Source organism: Taudactylus pleione, unplaced genomic scaffold, assembly GCF_031769625.1.
Source record: "Taudactylus pleione unplaced genomic scaffold, aTauple2 ptg000573l, whole genome shotgun sequence".
NCBI lineage: Eukaryota > Metazoa > Chordata > Amphibia > Anura > Myobatrachidae > Taudactylus > Taudactylus pleione.
The window spans coordinates 4,572,460-4,597,353 of record NW_028284975.1 but is presented as its reverse complement, the minus strand read 5'-3'; the positions used below and the strand labels follow the sequence as shown (position 1 = coordinate 4,597,353).

Here is a 24,894-nt window from a genome sequence, read left to right as displayed (position 1 = left end):
GCAGTTCAACCAAGGGTGGGGACGCTCCTGTGCTGAGAGGAGAATCCGTCGCCAAAAAGGAAGCATCCTGAGAGGCAAAGGAAACCAATGCCTAGAACCTTAAAAAGGTATGGACAGAAGACCACGTGGACACCTAGTAAGGCAAAACAGCCGAGGCGCCACGACGAGCCGCCCACGAGGGTTACACGGCCCGAGAAAAAAACAAGCCTCAACGACAGAAATGCCCACCCATGGGTAGGCCCCTGAGGAAGACATACGAGGCCATCCAGTCAACATTTCATTATAGGCCGGCCATCGTTTCCTGTTAAAACCAGAAACCGCAGACCACCAATAAGGAGTCCGCTTACCATAAGGAACTTGAACGGATCACATAAAGCCAAAGAGGCCGGACCACAGTCCATGAGGCCACAACAGCCGAGAGGACTGGGAACTGAATGGCCATACCATAAGTTCCAGAATAATATGGAACCTAAAAACCACTTTAAGAAGAAACACAGGGCGAGAGCAACTCACACCCTGACATGATGCCCTCCAGAAGAGGGAGCCACATGAGAACGCTCCCCATTCAGACACTCTCCTGGTTGATTTAAACACCCTGAGAGAGAGAGAGAGAGAGAGAGAGAGCTTAAACAATAGACCATGTAATGGCTATCACAACCAGCGGTTCCATGGACTGTCCCCGGAGGGAACAAAGAACCACTACTAACTCCCCAGGAGTCCCTAGGGAGGATAAGTGGAGACATAATCCAGAAAACACTCCAAAGGATGAACTGGATACCAGAGCGGAGCAATTCCATATCTTAACCATACCGACAGTGTAGAGATCCGCACTGTCAGGAAGGCCAGGCCAAGGGTGAAACCCAAGCCAGCTGGAAGGAATGCCAGAATATCTGGAAATCCTGGACACCGGAGGATCGTATCGACAGGTACGATACCATAAGAATTATGTATGCCACAGTCCGTGGCAGATCCCAGCAAAGTCTGGCCTATCTGCTCTAAACATCTCAATGAAGACAGAGCCAGGGAAGCCCGAGGACCACAGTAGGGGCGCAGTTAAAGACAAGCGATCCAGATCCAGGGAAAAACAAGGACCCTGAGACAACAGGTCCAGATAGTGAAGCAGTAGGAACGGAGCATCGAGGAGGAGACTCCGAAAATCTTAGTACCAGTGATGTCTGGGACGACCTGGAGCCCCCAGAAGGAAAGCCCCTCCGTCTCGAATTAAACTTCCGAAGACCTCGAGGAAGAAGGGAGACCGGAGGACACAGGTACACAAAGTGGAAGGACCACTTCACTGACAAAGAGTCACTGAAGGTAGCTTCAGTACTCCTAGAGCTGGACTGGAACACCGGTAATGTGTGATCGAGTCAGAAGGCCATGGGGGTCAATCCCCTCAGGGAGGCCCCCTCTGCTCACCAGGAGTTGAAACCTCTCTTGGAGAAGAGACTAGTCCCCGGGATGCACGCCGTGACGGCTGAGGAAGCCCGCTTCCCAATGGAGAGCTCCGGGAATAAACACCGCAGAGTTGGCCAGGAGAAGACCCTTGGACTATGTCAGAATGGGTGACATTCCTAACATTGCCACCCAACTACCAGTGTTGCCTAGATGGAAGCCACTGTTGTGACACTGTCGGACTGAACCTATTCAGGTTAACCGTGACAAATGGGTTAGGCCAGAGTGAAAGTCCAAGACAGCTTAAAGTATCAACAAGGTAAGTGGCAGGGCAGAAGCGACAGACGTCCAACTGCCCCGAAATGAATGCGGACCAGACACTGTCTTTAGCAAAGAACACCCTGGACGAGATGGCCATAGCCACCCGGACAGAGACCAACTCGCCTCCGTAGAAAGTATCATCGTTCGAACAGTGATCCGATGGAAAAAACTCGATCCATCTGGAGGGGAGTCAATTATGGCAAGGCCTGGAATGGAACTGAGCACATTCCACCCTACCAAAAGGTAGACACTCTGGTAGACCGCGCATCACAAAGAGTAATGACATATGTCGACTGCGTAGATATCCGCACCCTCGAAGTTGAAGAGTGGAGATCTTGTCTTACGCCAGAAAAATTCTCAGATTCTGAGAATCCAGCAGTGCTCCCAGATGAAGAAAACCCTGTGAGGGATGCAGGGAGGACTTTTCTGTGACGAGAAGAAGCCCCGGTTATCCTGACCTGGCGGTAAAGTACCTTGGTGATCCTGCTAAAAGTAGGAGACCGTCCAGAGAAAGGAGCATTCGGATACACTGAACAGGTGAACTGTCAGAAAATCCATAAAGCTGGTAAACCCCGGTGGAGTTGAGGACAGCCCCAAAAGGCAGAGCCCGAAACTTACAAGTGTTGCTGTGGCACAGCAAACCTGAACCCATGCTGATGAGAGGGCTCTGTATGTACCCGTAGGTACGTATCCTGAATACTCGGATATACCATAAAATCCCCAGGTTCCAAACATCGGATGATGGAGCATGGACGATTCCACCTGAGTCAAGGCACCGTTGGAATCTGATTCAGGGATTTGAGACAGAGTATAGGCAAAGGAGGACCAGTCGGTCACCGCCCCAAAAAGAAAGTAGAACAACCAGTCCCTCACTGAGATAGTGAGGTTGGCCGAAATAGCTCTGCTTACCACAAAGACTGTATAGCTTTCTGGGATTGTAAGGCCCTGATCAGTTCTGAAGAAGGGCCCGTGTACCAATGCCTGTGAGGAGGCTGCATGAGCAATGAGAGGCCGTTGAGAATCAGTACCTCACTCTGGAAATTCCCCAGATGTAGACCTGTCCCGTCAGGCTGAGGGTATATCCTCAGGTGTAGAAACAGGGTCGTCCGGAAGTCCAGGACTGCTCGGTACTGGATATGGTGGCCCCCGTGGAGGCCGACAGCCTAGGAAAAAACAGGCCTTTAGGCTGACCCTGAGGACAAAAAGACTTAACAGAGTTAGTCCGAATGTAGTGGGAGTAGCTAAAGACGGTATCTCCCCATTAGTGATACTGCCAATGATGCAACGATCTTGTCAAGGTCGGGACCAAACAAGAACTTCCCCCTGGAAGGAGTGTGCACCTCTGCTTTCCCATAACGCAGCCATAGGGTACTGCGGCGGATACAGATGCCGCCGAAACCCTGAAAGTTAGAAGACCGGCATCCCATGAGGTAATCCCACATATGACCACTGCATATTTTGTGAGCGGCAAAAAGATATTTGAACCTCAGACGTGTTGGAGGGGAAAAACGTCACAAAAGCATCACCATGCGATGGCCATGGTAGGACGGGCAACAGGCCCTGAAAACGAGTACATTGATTTCAGGCAAAGTTACCACCTACGGATCCGTAAAATCCGTCCAGGCCGGGATGGGAGGCGTATTAATGCCTGTAACCCGATGATTAACATACAAATCCATCCCAGAAGGGGATTTCCATTACTTGTGAGGACCCTCAGGGAATGGGAAACAGGAGGCCTTTGTGACTCCTCGTATCTGGGGACAGCCAGACTCCCGCTATGAGATCCACCCGCTGGGCAGAAAACGGGAGATGTATGATACAGGTGCAGGATCGACATTCTCTATATCCAGAATGAGCCTGGCTACCAGCCCCAAAGCAGGGATAATAATACTTGAGATCGGCTCCCCCCCATGTGAGAGGGAAAGAGCCGAATATACCATCCAGTTCACGGCAGAGCCACTGGTCAGTAACCACAGGGCGTATATCACGCCAATTAGTATTTCGTATAAAACGACATCCACCAGGGTGGCCGTTGTGGTAATCCCTGCAAGGGGAATGACAGACCGATGTGGTATCGGAGGTAATTCATGTACTGTGAAAAACCCCGGCAGGGAGCGATAGTCTGTGACACAGGGGTAAATTGCAAGAAATTGCGAGATACCCCGAGTTCAAAAGGGCAGTATGGTGAAGTAACTCCAAGCGAGTGACGACAATGGGGCCCGCCCGGCGATCCTCAAAGGAGAGGATCCTGAGAAACAACGCCCTTTAAGGGGGTCGTGCAAGGGGCCCGGCACCAGATGGTGCCGCATACGTAAACCTTTCTGAGTTAAAATCCTCCGCACTAATTCCTGCAGGCTATGACTTGCAGGATAGCAATAATGGGTGCAGTATCGTGTGCAATCTCCTGGTCAGATATATCTGACTATCTTGACGGAAATATTAAGCAGCGCCATACCGGTCCTGACTGACGCTAAGATTAGCTGCAGGAACCCATTATCAGCGTACGCAACTCACAGTTCCATCTAAAATATGGCAACGTGCAGCACGCAACAGTATGTGACAAACCTCACAGATATTAACAAATATATATATGTGAGGTCTCAGAACCACCCCAGGTACACCTGTATTAGGGCAGATAAAGAAAAGGGATAGATATACACTGACAGGTGAGAGAAAAAGCAGACAGTCAGCACTAGCATAAGTCACATACAATGCAGAAAAATATATATACATACATAAGCATGACATATAATATACTGCACAATGTCGCTACATTCAACTGCCCAGATTCAGTGTCTGGGAAGGCTATAGCGCTGTGTACACTCACCCAAAATGGCCAGGTACGCAGGGGGACTGGGCTCACTGACATCCTAAGAGTTCTGCAGCACCACAGAGAGAAAATGGCCGCTGGAGACCTCAGAAGAAGCGTGGCCCGCGGAGGAAGCAGCTCAGCGACGCCAGACTGTATTATTGAAAGGCGCGCTGAGCTGAGGGGAGGAGCCGCTAGACAGGGAAGGCTTCCTCCCCTGGCTAGCAATTAACCCCCCGGGATGCCGGCTCCCGCTGCCGCTATAATCCCTGGTGGGCTGTGGACACGCGGGGTATGCCTCCATGGAGGGGGAGCCCGCCGCCACCGCTAGCGCCTCCGGTCTGTCCCCAGAGACCGGAGGCATAAGGCTGCATGTACACGCGGGTCACCGCAAGCGGTGACCACGCGACTTACCTGTCCCCGTCGATCCGGCAGCAGCCCAGGGATTCCTCCAGAGCCCGGCTAGTACAGACTCTGGGGTCCCGCTGCGATCCCCAGATCTGTACTGGCGTCGCAGCGCCGGCGGGGTGTAGGAGCGGCAGCTCAGACGTCCATTGGACAGTCTGATGCTGCCGCTCTGAAGAGTAGTAAAAAAATAATAAAACAAAACTCTTTTAAGCTTAGAGGCTGCTAAGCAGCCCCCCTGCAGTAACGGTGACCCGACTCCGGCCGGGCACCAACTTAAACTGAGGTGCCTCTGGCTGGGGGGCGGGGTTATAGGGAGAGTGGACCCAAGTGCATCCTGGGAGCTAAAAGCTTTAACTGCGTGGTGCCCGGATTTGGTTCCCAACCTATACCCCAAGGTCAACCCTGTGGACCCCCTATGGACCCTGAAGTAGAAATCGGAGCACCTGAAGTAAAGCCACCCAAGCATAGGGAGAACATACAAACTGTACACAAATAGGGCCATGGTTGGATTCAACATCATGACGCAGTTCTGTGAACCACTGGGTCACCATGTGGATATGAGTGCTTCTATGGACCTGCTTTTCCACCTAAACTATGCCTAGGTACTGCAAGAGGTGTCCCGATAAAGTGTTAAATGGTTAAAAGAGTTTCTGTGAACATCTGCTAAACTGGTAAATGAATGTACCTAGTAAGATTCAGTAAAAAATCCACCGATCCGGCTTTCTCATTCAAAGTTGCCAATTTATTTCTCCACCCATACAGACAGTGCAATCTTGATCCACTAATCTACTGTATGTGCTTTGTACTTAAATGGACACATTTGCTCAATATAGGCGCACAATATCACAGAACTGCATTTCATTGCTGGGTTGTATCTTAAGAAATAACCATTACTTTATGTTTATAATATGTTATAGGACATTTTTTTATATATAGCATTTTAATATATTTTGAAATAAAAGAACATCAATTGCTGGTATATCATCCACTGGGAATTTTGTATTACAATAAAAACATTTCTGATAAACCATTTATAGCCACTAGAGGGTCTCCTTGTACTACATTTTTTCACATCTAATTGAATTTCTCTCTTATCAGTATACAGTATTCCTTGTTTAGCATGTAAATAAATAACCAGCAAAGGAAGTATTGGCATTTAGGGAGTTGTTACCTTTTTAATACTAATAATCAGGACAGTTATAAAACTTCTTATATAGAAGATGCCTCAATTATACAGGCAAGAGTAAATATGTTTAATAATAGCAACACATAAGAGCAGATAACAATACATACCAACCTAATAAATATTAATTAAAAATGCAAAAATGTAAAATAATCTTTTGCAATTCCTAATGTCACTTCTTCTTAAATGGCTGACACTAGACATCGATTCTGAACCATCCACAAAATATGATAAAGCCTTCATACAACAGTATTAGACATTAATTTACACAAGCAAACTTTCCAAAATCTACTTCAAATGCATTGACCAATATAAAATCTAACATAACAGAGGTAGTTATGGTCTCTATAGTGGGTTTTAAGAAATTCATCCTGTATCAAAATCTATATATGGATACACATGGCTTGTTTATAAAACATTTACATAAATATCTTATCAACACCTATACATATGGTTGCTACCTTTTACCTCCCATTGGTTTTACAAGGACTGTGATCAATTTTAAATAGGTTTCACTGCTTCAAAACACAGTATCAGCTCAATATTGATGAGCCATTTTATCACTCTAATAAGGTACTAAAAATGTTTCCTATACTACTGCGGAGACACGCGATGGTTTGTTTATATCACGTGATCCCGGGTAGTACACTCGTACTACCTGGTGGCGGTGTGTTTGTTTTAGCAGCCAATGAGAGTCAGACAGACTCTCATTGGCTGCTGCACCCACGGCCGGAGCCGGGCTGGAGCTCACTCATGAGCTCCACCTTCCGGCTCCCACAGTGAGTGAAGGGAGAGACGTCATGACGTCTCTGTCATAGTGCCGAGCAGGCCGGGAGGACGGAGGGGCAGTGGGCGCAGGAGCAGGAGCGGAGATTCAGGTAAGTATTTTTTGTTGTTGTTGTCTGTGTATATGTAAGGGGCACTACATAATGGGGACCACTACTGGAGGCACTATGTAATGGGTACCACTACTGGGGGCACTACATAATGCGGACCACTACTGGGGGCACTACATAATGGGGACCACTACTGGGGGCACTACATAATGGGGACCACTACTGGGGCACTACATAATGAGGATCACTACTGTGGGTTCTACATAATGGGGACCACTATTGTGGGCACTACATAATGGGGATCACTACTGGGGGCACTACATAATGGGGACCACTACTGGGGCCACTGCATAGGGAGGAGCACTACTGGGGGCACTGTATAAGGGGCACTACTGGGGCCACTGCAGAGGGCTTGCAGTTATGGGACATAATTGTTTGAGGATGGGGGCAACTATCTGATATAATTAACGGAAGAGGAGGGACAGTTATGGGGCATAATTGTAATTGTGGGAGGAGGGGGGCCGTTCTGGGACCTAATCTGAATACATGAGGGTGATGAGGGTGATGAGAAAAAGACCACCTTCAGGGTGGAATCAACTTCAATACTTGGTACAGTGGAAAGGGTATGGTCCAGAGGAAACGTCTATGGTTAGATCTTCATGCAGAAGAATTAAACAAGCAGTCCTGTTGAAGGTTCGGTGACCCCTTCTCAAGAGTTTAGTGGGGGAAGGGAAATGTTATGTTCTGTCTTTGTTATCACTTATCAGCAGCATGTAGTAGTTTGGGCTTTTGTGTTCTGAGGTTGCTAGCCAACCATATTCACCTTGCCTTCCTGAGCTGATATAAATTCTACCAATGAGTAGTAAATTTAAAACCACATTTAATAAAAAAAGGTTGAGGTATTTCTGGTGTTGGTGGTCCATATCCTCCTGCTAATGGTCCTATCCAGAAAAGCTGTTTACTCTGTTCTTAGATGTATGCTACTATTATTTTTTTTTATTAAATGTGGTTTTAAATTTACTACTCATTGGTACCTTATCTTTATCCATACCTGCAAATCCTTGAGAAGGAATTACACTAGATGGCGCTGTCGTCTCACTATCACTGAACATATATATATATATATATATATATATATATATATACTCAGGATGATACAGCTAAAAAAGCGGGTGCCCTCCTAATGGTAATGTATAAAGAAATCCATGCACTAGTAAAGGAAGGCAGCACTCCGATTGGTGAAAAAGATGAAAGTGTATTCAAACAAGCGTCATCATGACAAATATATGAGTCGACATTTCAAGGCACATATGCCTTTTCATCAGGACATAAAGGGTAGAAAAGAAGGCAATAATGTCCTACCTTAAATAGAAGAAGGAAAAGTGCTGGAAAGGACACACTTACCGTACCTGGAGCCACGAGACAGGAGCATCCGCTGGAAGTGGGGAATTCACCAGACATGGCACGGCACTGTGGTTGCCCAGCAAACCGCGACGCGGCTCCTGACAGGACCCTGGGACTGAAGATACATACCGGGAGCCGCAGGATCAGAGCGTCCGCCGGAAGTGAGGAATCCACCAGACGGGGCACGGCTCTTTGGTTGCCCAGCAACCCGCGACGCAACGCCTGACAGGCCCCTAGGGACGGAGGGTGCTGTAAAGAAAAGAAAAAGGGAAAAGCACTGACTAACCAAGAATAACATAACCCAAAAATGTTAAAACAGAATAAATAAAGTGAAGTGAATAAAGAGTATCTGAAAGAGTCACTATATATAGATAAAGACAAGACAATAAAGAATATTATATAATGGCAAACAATGCATAATCACAACAATAATGCTGATAGTGTAGATGAAAGACATAGTATTACACGGGTACTACAAACGCTATCTACTGTTTGAGAAGCCCCTACTAAATATTATAAACTAATATTATATTAAAGAAACACATTTAACATGTTCTTCTCATTAAGGCCCCTGGGGGCTATGGTATCTAAATGGTGAATCCAACGAGCCTCACATTGACTCAAACACTTAGCTCTATCCCCTGCATGAATGTCAATAGGAATGTAGTCCACAATCTTATATTTAAGACTGGCTAAAGTATGGTTAGCATTCCGAAAATGTCGAGCCACTGGTGGCTCTATTTCCTTGCGTCCCAGGGCTGCTCTAATTGCAGACCAATGTAAAGCCACTCGCTCTCTAAAGGTACGAGTGGTTTGACCTATGTAGTAGAGTCCACAAGGGCATGTAATAATGTAAATCACGTAGAGGGAGGTACACATCAATACATGATAAATGGGAAATTTACGACCGCTGTGAGGATGTTTGAAATGGTGTCCTGGTTCTAAATATCTGCAGGTAGTGCAAGAAATGCACTTGTAACATCCCGTTTTTTTCCTTTGTATGGCTGCATCTGGGATGGAGGATGGAGAGATGACTTAAGTTTTCATTAGGATGTCCTTGAGATTCTTCCCTCTAGAATATGCCGTCATTAAAGAGGTATGTTTAAATACAGGTAAATCACCATCACCTGATACCATCGGTCATAGACGTTTTGAGGAGCTCTTGACTGTTGAGCTGGTCGTTGAGAATTCAGAAACAAAAGGAATTCTTCGATCTAGCCTTTTCTTTGAATAGGGCTTTAAAAGCTCTGCCCGAGGTGCATGTAGAATTTCTTGTTTACTGACAAACAGTCCCACTGTGGGGTAACCCCGATGGGTGAATTTATCCACTAACCCGTCCAAACTCTGTTCCACTTGCTGTAGATCACTGGTAATTCTTGCCGCATGCATGAACTGGGAACTGGGTAGGGAATTCTTCAAAGATAAAGGGTGGCAACTGCTATGGTGCAATACCATATTGCGGTCAGTAGGCTTGTTGGAAAGGTTGGTAATAATTGCACCATCCAAAAGAGATACTGCCACATCTAGATAATGGATCCAGTCCATTCTGCATTATGGGTGAGTTTGATCGGGCAGTCTAATGCATTTATGGAAGTTACAATTCCCTTCAACTCTTCTTCTGTTCCTGACTATAACAGGAACAGGTCATCAATGTACCTAGTGTACATGATGATATTACTGCTGATGTAACTATCAGAAAAGAAGAAGAATTGAGATTCACATTCAAACATAAAGATGTTTGCAAGCGATGGGGCCACACAGGACCCCATCACACAGCCCGTCACCTGCAAATAGAATTGACCATTGTGTAAAAAATTTTGAGTAAGCGTAAGCTCAAGTAATTTAACAAACAGGTCAATATCCAACCGATCATACAGATTTTTTACCAAAAATTTGCTCATAACAAGTAAACCTTGTTGATGAGGGATGACAGTGTAGAGGTTTTGTACATCTAACGTGCACAAAATGGCTCCTGTTGGAATGGTACCAAGATCTTGTAGTTTGAGCAAAAATTAGGTTGTATCTTTTAGGAACGTAGCTTGTTTCATAATAAGAGGCTGGATTAGAAAGTCCAAAAATTGAGAAGTAACATGATATAGTGATTCCCTGGCTGAGATAATAGGCCGCCCGGGAGGATGGATTGGATCCTTGTGTAATTTTGGATTTGTGTACATAATCGGGATCCTAGGGAATCTCTGAAGCAAAGTGTCTTTTAACTTTTGATTAATAAACTGCTGATCACAGGCAGTCGACAGATTTGTATCCAATTCTTTTAGAAAAGCAGCAGTAGGGTTGTGAGGTAACTGTCGATAGGTGTTGGAGTCAGATAACTTACGATCAATCTCCTGTAGATAATAAACAGTATCCATCACAACTATAGCTCCACCCTTATCCGCAGGGCGGTTCACTATGTTGGAATCATCACGTAGATTTTTTAATGCAATTTTTTCTCCTTTATGTAAATTGTGATATAACTTGTTATCTATTATGTTAGACCTCATCACGGATTCATCCAATAATCTGGAAAACGTTTTCAGCGAAGTGTTAGATGAAGGTGGATCAAACATCGAGGAAGAATGTAATTGATGAAAATCTGCAAATGTATCCGTCCCTGTAGATGCTGGTTTGTGTTGAAAAAATTATTTTCAGCGTAGGGATCGGCTGAACCTATGTAGATCAATTTCATCCATCATCTTTTTCAGCAATCGGAGTGCCGCCTTCCTTTACTAGTGCATGGTGCATACACATGCCAGAGGATTTCTTTATACATTACCATTAGGAGGGCACACGCTTTTTTAGCTGTATCATCCTGAGTGCCGGACAAATTCTACTACATATATATATATATATATATATATATATATATATATATATATATATATACAGAATATAATGTAATAGTCCGGTACTCCCATGTACCAAGATGCAATATGCTCGGGTGCCTCCTTGATAAAACAGGATACAGTAGCAAAAAACAGAAGTGGCACTCCGAGTCTCAAAGCGGCAGAAAAAAAAATGTGTTTTAATCCATATAAAGGATAAACAAGCTGACGTTTCAGGGCATCAGTGCCCCTTTGTCAAGGTGAGTAACAAGAAAAAGAAAAAACAGAGAGAGCTTACCTTAAATACCTAGAAGAAATCCCCAAGCGTGTCAGGAAGTGGAGCAGTGCGCGGCTGCCGGGTCCTGGAGAGATGACGTCATCGCACTGATGACGCCCAGGTTGTCCGGGTAACCAGGAAGCCATCCAGACTGTAGTGTAGTGAACAAATGAAAATGTAGTGACTGAAGTAAACTGGTCACCGGATATCACCAATTTATCAGCAGCATCTGGTTCTAGAAATTTCTTGTCTAAGGCACCAGGTTTCTATAAATGTCTCCGATGTACCACCTGTCATAACATGATCATCGGATCCTCATTTAACCATCCACATTCAGAACGACAGTTCAACATCAAACATGTCTTAACCTGCACTTCAAGCTTTGTCGTATATATCATCATCTGTCCCTGCGGGCTTTATAACGTAGGGAAAACCATCAGGTCCCTACGTGAGAGAACGGCCCTTCACCGCTCAGCAATTAAGGTGGCTTTGAGCGGCAGGACCTCGGACCAACACAATCTGTCCGAATTTAAACATATCATCATTGATCATGTGCCCAAGACTTTGAGAGGGGGGGGATCGAGCTAACAAACTCTTGCAGGCAGAAGCCAAGTGGATGTTTTTTTTGGATTCCATCAGCCAAAATGCTTTAACGAGAGAATGACGTGGAATGTATTTTAGACACTCAATATTCTAGGAGCCTGATTGCAATCAATAATGGGTTATGGACTGTAGCTTAAACTCTAACGTGTTTTTTAGCATTACAATTTTCTATAGTTGTGCACCAGCCCCCCATAGAGGTTTAATTCTTATAGGCTCCCCCATCTATGGGTACCTTAGAGGGATACCTTTATTTATAATTAAGACGTATAACTCCTTTTTTCTCATGTTAACTTACAGTATTTTTGTCGATTTACTTCTTCTGGCTATGTCTTAATGCATTATGAGATATGATCGCTACTTCTTGCATTAGTCTGCATTAACTGTTAGTTATATTTTGTGTCCTGCATTTTTATGTCTTGTTCTGGTTTGCTATCTTTTCATTTTTTATATTTTATTGTTACACAGGTGTTTTATTATTTCTCATTAGTGGATTTGATTTTTCTGTTAGCAACACTAGCTGTTTTTCTGTTAGCAACACAGGGTCTTCTACTATGGTGACCAGTTTACTTCAGTCACTAAATTTTCATTTGTTCGCTACACTACAGGCTGGATGGCTTCCTGGTTACCCGGACAACCTGGGCATCATCAGCGCAATGACGTCATCTCTCCAGGACCCGGCAGCCACGCTCTGCTCCACTTCCTGACACGCTTGGGGATTTCTTCTAGGTATTTAAGGTAAGTTCTCTGTTCTTACATACATATATCTCACGAAACATTGGACTAATAAAAGCATTTTAATTTATCTATAAGTCTTCGAGTGCTGCCAAATTGCTATTTTATATTGGGGTGCCAACCCCATGGAGGGCACCGGAGCCAATACTATGTTCAAGTCTGTGGAGTGCTGGATATTTGCATGTGTGTACATGTACAGTATATATAGGTGTGTACAGTATATATATATATATATATATATATATATATATATATATATATATACTGTATATATATATAAATATATCTCAATCACACTTGCCGACTTCTGACACTTCCTCCCAGGAGAAAGCAGGGGAGGAGAAGCAGCTGGGCTGTTTTGGGGGACAGGGCCAGACGAACCGCATCATTAAGCCCCACCCACTCATGGTAAAATGCAGGGATTCCTGCATATTTGAATAAGGGACAGGTCTAAATGACGTGATTATCAAAGAATCACATCGTTAGGCTCTGCCCCCTACTCACGGACCCACCAATCCACGAGAAAATGTTCCCCATTCTGCCCATTTCACTAAGAAGCGAAATGGGCTTCCACCAATCCACGAGAAAATGTTCCCCATTCTGCCCATTTCACTAAGAAGCGGGTAGAATGCGAGAGATCCATCTTCTCGGGGGTGTGGGGGATTACTTGAAAAAATGGGAGCCTCCCACAACTTCTGGTAGAGTAGGCATGTATTATATATATATATATAGAGAGAGAGAGAGAGAATGCAAAGAGAAAAGGGAGCACTCTATCGTGCATGAATAGTTTTATTAAAAAGACATAAAAAACATCTCCAAGTGACGAGATAATAAACACGTACGAAATCAATAAACACTGTGGGCTGGATATCACATGATATGTACTGTACCCCACTGGCAATGCTCCGTCTTGACCACTGGTCTCCCGGATCTCCATGCTGCACTGTAAGCCTGCTCACAAGCCATGATAGATGAACCACCGGAGCTGCAAGCCAACAAGGAGAACGCCAAGAGGTTGTTGAATCGTAAATAAACCTTTAGTACATTCCTGCCTATAAACCTCTAAGATTCACCTGCCTAGAACCTCTAAGACAAAACCTGCCTATACCTTCTAAAACCACAAGATGTCGCTAATTAGCGCTGTGTTTATTTATACCATTAATAAAACTCTAAGACAGTTGAATAGCGGTCCAACGTGCTAAAGATTATTATTCAGGTAAAAGTACAGATGTTACCACGCTATGATCTAACAATGAGCGCAAAATAAATTGTACAAACATTAGGTCATAAGGTACAGTCAATACATACGCGTGCGCTCTGGGACCAGATACCGGCATCAATAATGAGACCTCCGTCGAACAGCATAACAGGAACACCGCACACTGGCATCTTGTTTCAGAGCACTCACATATATACCCGTACTGGGATAAGCAATACAATAGAATACGTTGGCAGGTTCTCATTGGTTCCTCTTCTTGCTTCTTCTGTTACGGTACAATTCATAGGTCAGTGCAAAGACACAACCCAGCCTCTAACAGCCTGATTGTGTTCACCTTCCCGCTGCATAATAAATCTAATCTAACTATGGCATACAACATTTCAAGAAGTTATTCTCTCTAACATTCATATTTCATAGCCGCATGTTCTGATCTTCTCATCGATGCCACCGGAACGCTGTGGTAACAGAGTAGATCAGTACGGCACCAAACACGGTCCAATTGTCATTTACTAAGCCATAGTTACAGAAAACATTAATTTCTTTATATGCTGACATTGCGATTAAACCAAGTAATAATCATTCCTTTCGCGCTGCGGGACCGTTGCTTTTAAATGTGTATGCGGGGAGAAATGACACTAAATTGCATTGTGCGTTTGAGGGTCTGTGGGGCACTTAGCGACCAGCTCTAAATTGGAAAGGCTTCTGTGTATGTGTGTGAGCATGCCAGTATGGGTTTGGAAAAGGTCACTAAAAAGCTGGCTATGCGTCTAAATCGCTATTTTGCGTTGTCCTATGTTTAACATGAAGTGCAGGGAAAACACCGCTAATTTGCTACTTTTTGCTACATCGCGTATGTGTTAATGTGAATGCAGGGAAAACACCACTACTTTACTACTTCTCAAATACAAGTCTGTGGTGATTTTAATGTGTTGCAAAGTTATTTTATGTCTGCTAAACACCGTCGGTGGGTGTTAGGGGAAGATTGTTAAAAAGCTGTTCGTGCTACTTTTATCAATTTTGCACTGTGGATTGTGAACTATGTATTTTTGACAAAATGGCGCTTGTGTAAGCTTTCTTTTCTAAAATGGAGTCTTGCTGCCATTCACAAGATGGTGTCGTGCAGGTTTTCCTGATTGCCAAACAGATTCTGTCTTACCCAATTATTCAGTTTCGACAGTCCACCCTTTGATAGCCAATCAAGCTCTATCACAATCTATTCTGAATCTGTTTAGCCATACATGAGAATATACCGTTCAATGTTATTATGGTATGACACAGTGTGGTCATTTGAACCATTCAGATAATGCGTCTCCGGGAGGGACATAAAACTGCCCTTATATGCACACCGCGGATCCTTAAGGGATCATGGGAAAGATGTGGGGATGCACCTATCCTATAAGGAGAGTCTTGAAGGGGAATTGAGACTTCAATAATACATTCTATGCATGTCTAAATATAATACATCAAACGATTGTATTTCCTAGTTCAGGGTTGTAATGCAGTTCTATATTTACCTCAGTATACATATTGTCATTACTGACCACCATCATAGTTTCATTCTTTCGTTTCACTCTGTTTTTACATTTTCCACACTTCAACACAATAGGAACACACCGGACGCATATACCAATTATTATGATGACAATCAGTATAAGGATTAAGAATTTGCCTATGCTAGCGATCACCTCCTGGACCCATTCCCCTAGACCTGAGAACCATTTCACTGGGTTCAGCCATGACACCCATCCTTCTATCTTTTCCCCTACTTCAGCCACTGAAGCATTATGGTTTTTGCGAAATTCCCACTTTAGCTGCAGAATTTCATCCATCTTTCGGTCTGTCACCTCCTTAGGGTCGCAGGTATCATTGGTGACATAGGTGCAACATTTTACTCCAAATTGGGTGGCCAATGTTACGCAATTCCCTCCAGTAACAGCAGTTAAATAATTCAACACTAGCCTGTGTTGCACCAGTTCTTTCTTGTACGCTTGCAATTCTTTCCCTGTATACCTAAATGTGTCATCGTACATCTCGGTGATATTATCTATTAATTTAGCAAGTTCCTGGATATATCTAAAATTTAATGTACCCCGAGCGATCCTGGTGGGGTCCAATGCGACTAGAACTTGAAAGCCAGTTGTCTCTCTGATTAACTGAGTGGCTTTATGTATATCACCAGGTACCATATTTCTTTTGCCTCTGTGTTCATATTGTGTGTGAAGATATGGTGACTGTGTGTTTTTATGTATACCCAGCATTTCAACATGTGTGAGGGTCATAACTTCAGGGACTACTCTTCCCATGTAACACAAACCTTCGGAACTCGGGGAGAGCCATTTATACGCTTCCACAGATGAAATATACATTATCAGGGAGAACATAAGGAATGGTATGCATCATTATTAATAAGCACATTTCCCTTGCAAACAATCCTATTTCTGGTTCTTCCATCTGATACATGCAAGTTTCTGGCTGTATTATTTTAGCACAATAACCATTTGGCACCTTACCAATAATTTCTTTGGTGGAACTCAATGTATACCGATACCTAAAAGCTTTCCCACCAGACTTAATGGAGCGCAATAAATCATGGTTTATGGACTCATTATCAGCTCTTTGTGAGAAGGTCATCGTCTGATTATTCCCCATCACTTCCCAACTCCCGGGTTTATTGGGGTTGGTTATGTTTAAACTCAAAAGTGATCTATCTACACCGAATTGATAGAGTTTGAAATGAGGTGGTTTGGATGAGAGGAATTTTCCATCCAATGTTTTCCCTTTTTGTAATTCTAAAATTTCCATGATATTCAGCGGAAATGGCACCAACCCTACGTTATGCTGCCCCTGGGGCACATGTGAACACACCCAGCAATCAATTTGATTTAACACTTTGCCTACCATGCTATGATAATCCTCTAGAGGATACCCACCCCAGTACGGATTATATTTAGGTTGGCACAGTTGGATACAGTTCTCATCAACTAGGGACCCACAAAGCTCACAAATACAGGAATCTTCAGACGATAACCCTCCACACCTTCCCCGAGTATCTGGAATGACAGCTCTTTTAACAATAACAGTACTAAGATTGGAAAGACACTCCCCTGATTGGCATTGCACTCCTCCTGATTCTACTCCATCAGCACTGCCATCAGCTCCCATTTCCTCAATCGGTCCCCCATCACAGACACTGGATATCACCGGACTGAACAGGATGGTGAACACTCTAAAAGAGAATATGAAAATGAGCACAGCAGGCCCGTCCATTGTCACAACAAGACCTGCGAATTTCTCTCAGTTCATGTATCTTACTACGACCTTTTCAATCCTCCCGGAACAAGCTCACGAGCGACATATCCACGCTATCAGCTTTGTCTCCGACTTGTTTCTCCACCGGTTGATTGACCTTTTTGCAGTGAGTGGAATGGACCCAGGTATCTCTCTCTGCCACCTTCAAAGATGTAGTACTCATCAGCAGCACCTGGTACGGACCTTCCCACCGATCAGTCAAACAACCTGAACGCAAGAAATTTCTGATCATTACATATTCTCCTGGTTCAACATCATGACAGTTCATTTCAGGCATATCATTAGACAACAATTTCAGTTTCTGCTGCTGTTGCTTTAACTGCTTACTCATTGATATAAGATACTTCACAGTTACCTTGTTGTTACCCTTTAGATCTTCCTGTGGACTTATAATCAAATGAGGTTGTCTACCGAACAATATTTCAAATGGGGACAGATTCAGAGGAGGTCTAGGAGTGGTCCTTATGCTATGTAGGACCAAGGGTAACATTTCAGGCCATCCTAGTCCAGTCTCTGCCATGATTTTACTTAGCTTATTTTTAATAGTCCCGTTCATCCTCTCTACCTTGGCACTAGCTTGCGGTCGGTAGGGAGTATGACGTCAGCTATTAATACCCATCAGCTTACACATATTTTGAAAAACATCACTTGTGAAATGGGTACCCCTATCACTCTCGATGATTCTAGGGATACTGTACCTGCATACAAATTCCTGAACTATTTTCTTAGCAGTAAATGCAGCAGTATTAGTGGCCGCTGGGTAAGCCTCAACCCAGTTAGAAAATACGTCTGTGCACACCAATACATACTTAAGGTTCCTGCAGGGTGGTAATTGGATGAAATCAATTTGTATCACCTGGAAAGGTCCATCAGTCGGTGGAATGTGGGACAGTTCGGTAGGGATCGCTTTCCCTATGTTCTTTCTCAAACAGGTCAGACAGGACATTGCTATCTTCTCTGCTTGTGAAGAAAAACCTGGTGCGCACCAGTATGCCCTTACCAACTTGCACATACCATGTTTTCCCAAGTGAGTCAGTCCGTGCGTTGCCTCTGCCAGGCTTGGGTAATACACCTTAGGTGCCACTGGCTTACCTTGTCCGTCCCTCCAGAGTCCAGAGGGCTCTTGCCCACATCCCTTAGACTTCCAGGTTGCTTTCTCTTGGGTAGAACACAAATTTTGCATCTCAATTAATTTCTGCATGTCAACTGTTTGGAAAACCATTACTTGTTCTATGGATACATTTGTTTTTAAACCTGCTGCCCACTTGGCAACTTTATCCGCCCTGTTGTTGCCCAATGATACCGGATCTTCCTCACATGTGTGGGCTTTACACTTTATTACTGCTACCATTTTTGGCAACTGAATTGCTTTTAATAATCCTTTTATGTGTCTGGAATGTGCGACTGGTGTGCCTGCTGCTGTCATAAAATTTCTCAGACGCCATAGAGCTCCAAAATCGTGAACCACCCCGAATGGATACCTAGAGTCAGTATAAATGTTGGCAGATTTGCCTGCTGCCAATTCACACGCTCTTCTCAGTGCTACTAACTCCGCCACTTGGGCTGAGTGAGGAGGACCAAGAGGTTCAGCTTCTATGATGTCTGTGTCATCTACAACAGCATAACCTGTACATAACTCACCTGTGTCCGTTTGTCTATGGCAACTCCCATCCGTGTAAAATGTCACATCTGCATTCTCTAAAGGTATGTCACGTATTTCAGGTCTAGCGGTAAAGGTCTGGTTAAGATAATCCATACAATCATGCGTATCAATACCTTTGCAAAACTCACTTTCTACCAGAGACTCATCCTCCACCCTTTGTGCATTCTTATGCACATACGGTAAGTACGTTGCTGGATTTAACGTACTGCAACGTTTAACTGTAATATTTGCAGGAGCGATTAGAGCTAGTTCCCATTTGGTGAACCTAGCCGAGGAGACGTGTCTGGTTTGAGCTGAGTTCAACAGAGCAGATACAGCATGGGAAGTGTAGACAATCATATCATGGCCCAATACTACGTCCTCACTTTTACTCACCAATAAAGCGGTAGCTGCTACACTGCTCAAACAGGTGGGGAGTGATCTTGCTACCGTGTCCAATTGGGCACTGTAGTATGCTACGGGCCTACTGGCATCACCATGTTTTTGTGTAAGGACACCTGCAGCACAACCATCGGCTTCCGTACAATACAAATCAAAAGGTTTTTCATAATCAGGTATTCCCAATGCAGGAGCTCTTGTCAGACTCTTGTCAGAGCTCTTAAGATTGAGGAAAGCCTGTTCTGATTCCTCTGTGTGTATGACACGATCAGGTTTTGAGGAAGAGACTAATTCCTGTAAAGGTAAGGCCAAAATAGAAAAACCTGGGATCCACATTCTACAATATCCACACATTCCCAAGAAGGTATGGATTTGCTGTTGGTTACGTGGCAGTGTCATGTTTTGTATAGCCTGGATTCTATCTGTAGTGAGATGTCGCAGCCCCTGGGTTAGGCAGTGTCCCAAGTATTTAACTCTGGATTGGCACGGCTGTAGTTTGTCCTTAGCAACCTTGTGTCCTCTTTGCGAGAGATGAAGCAACAAAAGTTTAGTATCATTCAAACATGACATAAACGAGTCAGAACATAGCAATAAATTGTCTACATATTGAATTAGAACAGATCCATTGGCGGGTTGAAAAAACTGTAACCAATCATGTAATGCCTGGGAAAAGATACTGGGGCTGTCTATGAAACCCTGGGGTAATCGTGTAACATTCATATTTCATAGCCGCATGTTCTGATCTTCTCATTGATGCCACCAGAACGCTGTGGGAACAGAGTAGATCAGTACAGCACCAAACACGGTCCAATTGTCATTTACTAAGCCATAGTTACAGAAAACATTAACTTCTTTATATGCTGACATTGCGATTAAACCAAGTAATAATCATTCCTTTTGCGCTGCGGGACCTTTGCTTTTAAATGTGTATGCAGGGAGAAATGACACTAAATTGCATTGTGCGTTTGAGGGTCTGTGGGGCACTTAGCGACCAGCACTAAGTTGGAAAGGCTTCTGTGTATGTGTGTGAGCATGCCAGTATGGGTTTGGGAAAGGTCACTAAAAAGCTGGCTGTGCGTCTAAATCGCTATTTTGCGTTGTCCTATGTTTAACATGAAGTGCAGGGAAAACACCACTAATTTGCTACTTTTTGCTACATCGCGTATGTGTTAATGTAAATGCAGGGAAAACACCACTACTTTGCTACTGCTCAAATATAAGTCTGTGGTGATTTTAATGTGTTGCAAAGTTATTTTATGTCTGCTAAACACCGTCGGTGGGTGTTAGGGGAAGATTGTTAAAAAGCTGTTCGTGCTACTTTTTAGCAACTTTGCGTTGTGAGTAGCAAAATTGCTACTTTTATCAATTTTGCACTGTGGATTGTGTACTATGTATTATTGACAAAATGGCGCTTGTGTAAGCTATCTTTTCTAAAATGGAGTGTTGCTGCCATTCAATAGATTGCGTCGTGCAGGTTTTCCTGATTGCCAAACAGATTGTGTCTTACCCAATTATTCGGTTTCGACAAGGTGTACAACAATACGTCAGTCAAACTACGCCTTAACTTGTTTCGGATTCCACTTCGTCTGAGGGCTGGCCTGGCTGACACTCTGACTTCACTATAACGTGGCCAACAAAATGTGTAGTTATGGGGAAAGTAATGTGAGAAAATTCCAAGGAAACCCCTATAAAAAGAATATATAATTAATAACTATATTAATTGTAACTCTACATAGATTGTATATATGATTACATGCCCATGTAAACTTATGCACATTGCCAAAACAAAGAGACCATTAAAACTCTGCATAATGGAACATGCTCGCTACATAAAAAATGGAATATTAACTCACAGTCTAGCCCGCCATTTCAAACTATGTCATAATAGTAAGCCCCTGGGCCTTACTTTTAAAGGTATTGAATTAGTATTGATACCAAAGAGAGGGGGACATAGGGAAAGAGAATTAACTAAGAGAGAAACCTTCTGGATTATCACCTAAATACCTTAGTGCCAAAAGGCTTAAATGAGGGGTATAAAATTACACCTTTTATAGAATAGCCCCATAAAGAAATTACTTCACTTATGGTTTCTCTTCTATCATTAGTATTTAGTATGACAGATTTTGTAGATAGGGACTATATAATATATGTGAAGTAATCCAATTTAATTGCTCTACTACTTACAGTGAGACCCATAGAGAGTTTTTTTTTTTTTCATAAAATTTTTATTGAATATGTACAAAAATATAGGGGTACAGAAAAAAGAATAGGGGAAAACATAAAATGGGGGAATAAAGGAGACAGGCCATCCACAGGCATCAGTAAACAAATAATCCAAAAATGACAAAATATATTGATCAATCGTCTGAATCTACCATCAGAGTTTCATTTAAACTAAAAGGCGGGGAAAGGGTCTGAGTAGTAGTATGTGCAGGGGGGTACCCTTACCCTCTGTAATATATATACAGAAGTGTCCAGCTAGTTTGTTGCTCCATATGCCATGTAACGCGCCATGCATCTCGCGCCACACACTATGCCATGAGTCGCGCCACACAGAAAGTTTCGTAAAGTAGCATAGCATAGCGCTGGAAAAAAGCAATGACGTGTAATACAACTTTTTGTCCACCAGGTGTCACTTTTCCTAAACTACACAGCGCATGCGTCTGATTTCCAATGGATTTTCTGTATCACCGCCCGATGGTTGGCTGACAGAAGCAGTGATTCTGTACACTATAGTACAGCATTTTCCTCATGGAATCATGCTGTAGAAGAATGTCTAATAAAGTTTTAAATCATTAAGTGTGTGAGTCCTGTACTTTTATCTAAAAATATTTCACACACACGCACAGCTCTGTATTACACACTGACTGTGCGTTTGAAGCTGCACAGTTGTGTCAATATCGGCGCTGTCCCAGACTAGTGATTTCATGACTTTAGGGACTAGTAGCGGGTTGTTTGAAAGAGGGATCTCTATATTACAAACTGACTGTGCATTTTAAAATGCACACTTGTGGCACTGTCGGCACTGTCCCAGACACTATAGTGATTTCAGGATTTTAGAAACTAGTAGCGGTCTCTGTTTAAAAGTGAGGTCTCTGTATTGTGCGTTTTAAGGCGCACACTTGTGGCACTGTTGGCATCTCGGCACTGTGGTGGATGTCAGATCTGGGGGTTGCAATGGGATCTCTGGTGCATGCCCAGTGGAGCCGCTCCATAATCCAGTTGCGCTATGCCATGGTGTATAGAGGATCATAGTACTGGGCATGTCACACATAGTGCATCCCAGACTTATAGTAAACACTATAGTGATTTCATGACTTTAGGAACTACTATAGTAGTTGGCTGTTTGAAAGAGGGATTGCTGTATTACAAACTGACTGTGCAGTTGAAGTTGCACACTTGTGGCACTGTTGGCACTGTCCCAGACTTAGACACTATAGTGATTTCATGACTTCAGAAACTGGTAGTGGGCTCTGTTTGAAAGAGGGATCTCTGTATTACAAACTGACTGTGCAGTTGAAATCAATGTCGGCACAGTTGGCGCTGTCCAGACTTGGACACTACAATAATTTCTTGACTTTAGAAACTAGTAGTGGGCTGTTTGAAAGTTGGGTCTCTGCATTACAAACTGACAGTGCGGTTAAAGTTGCACACTTGTGGCACTGTCGGCACTGTCCCAGACTTGGACACTATATTGTTTCATGACTTCAGAAACTGGTAGTCGGTTTTGTTTGAAAGAGGGGTCTCTGTATTACAAACTGACAGTGCGTTTTAAGAAGCACACTTGCGGCACTGTCGGCGCTGTCCCAGACTTGGGCACTTTAGTGATTTCATGACTTCAGAAACTGGTAGTGGGCTCTGTTTGAAAGAGGGGTCTCTGTATTACAAACTGATTGTGCATTTTAAAGCGCAACCTTGCGTCACTGTCGGCACATCGGCGCTGTGGTGGCTGTCAGATCTGGGGGTTGCAATGTGATCTCTGGCGCATGCCCAGTGGAGCCGCTCCATACGCCAGTCGCACAATGCCATGGCGTATAGAGGATCATAGTACTGCGCATGCCCAGTTTGTCAGGAGTCACACACAATGGATTTCTGGTGCATGCCCAGTGGAGCCACTCCATACACCAGTCCACTTCAAAGCGATCACCTAACCTCTAGCTCACACGCCAGCTATATCAAGAACTGCACGTAGCGGGCTCATCCTTGTGCACTCCAGCCAACCGCTTCTGTTTTTAATAATAGAACAATGTGTCTTCCTTTCAAAATATTATACTAGTACATATATACACAGTACCCCACCATTAGAGAATAATTCATCCCATCTCATTGAAAGCTGTGCATGCATCTCATTAATCTACAGTATTGGTTATACCGTCATAACAACACGGCAACTACACTAGTATACACACACCCTTATGTTGAATAAACAGGACATGCACACTTTAACAAACCAATAATTTCAGCGCCAGGGTCTGCCACACGACTGTGGCTGAAATGATTGGTTCATTTGGGCCCCCACAAAACAAGTTGGCAATTAATCTGTCCCTGCACAAACTGGCTCTACAGAGGCAAGATGTCATCCTCATCCTTCTCATCCACTGATTCCTCACCCTCTTCAGTGTTGTTCTCATCCTCAGAGAGTATTAATTTTTCCCTGCTGGAATCCACCACCACAGGTCCCTCTGTACTTTCTGGAGGCTGGTCTTCCTGGAAGAATTGATAATTAATTTTGATGAACATCAACTTCTCCACATTTTGTGGAAGCAACCTCCTACGCCTTTTGCTGACAAGGTTCCCGGCTGCACTAAACACTCTTTAGGAGTACACACTGGAGGAGGGGCAACTTAGGTAAAATAGTGCCAGTTTGTACAGGGGCCTCCAAATTGCCTTTTTTTTCCTGCCAGTACAGGTACGGACTGTCTGACATGTCTACTTGGATGCTGTCACCGATGTAATCCTCCACCATTCTGTCAATGATGACAGTATCATATGCAGTGACAATAGACATGTCAGAAATTGTTGGCAGGTCCTTCAGTCTGGACCAGATTTCCAAACTTGGTCTTGTCTACCCTGCATCACCGCCAGCGGGTTGCTTAGGATACCTAAGTTGTTTCCTGGCAGTCCCAGTTGCAGGTGAAAATGAAGAAGGAGCTGTTGACATGTCACGTTCTGCTTCAGCTGACAGTGTTTTCACCAGCAGGTCTTTGCACCTCTGCAGGCTTGTGTCCGCCAGAAAGAGAGACACCACATAGGCTTTGAACCTAGGATCGAGCACGGTGGCCAAAATGTAGTAGTCTCATTTCAACAGATTGACCACCTTCGAATCCTGGCAAAGTGAATGAAGGGCTTCATCCACAAGTCCCACATACCAAGCGGAATTGCTGTGTTTTAGCTTCTCCTTCACTTTCTCCAGCTGCTTCTGCAAAAACCTGATGAGGGGAATGACCTTACTCAAGCTGGCAGTGTCTGAACTGCCTTCACGTGTGGCAAATTCGAAGGGCTGGAGAACCTTGCACAACACGGAAATCATTCTCCACT

The 24,894-nt window shown here is 43.9% G+C and overlaps 1 long non-coding RNA gene across 2 annotated transcripts in view; it reads right to left on the bottom strand.

Moving 5' to 3' along the window:
* LOC148481577 (uncharacterized) overlaps nucleotides 1–13,929 on the bottom strand; it is an 85,323-nt gene extending 71,394 nt beyond the window's left edge. Inside the window, exons 1-2 of one of the 2 annotated variants that reach the window (XR_015871895.1) lie at nucleotides 13,678–13,929; nucleotides 8,354–8,602 (exon numbers count right to left, since the gene is read on the bottom strand). This is a non-coding gene — a long non-coding RNA (uncharacterized LOC148481577). The remainder of the gene's footprint in view (nucleotides 1–8,353; nucleotides 8,603–13,677) is intronic. The other variant, XR_015871896.1, reaches the window with a different exon arrangement.
* Nucleotides 13,930–24,894: the final 10,965 nt, after the last annotated feature.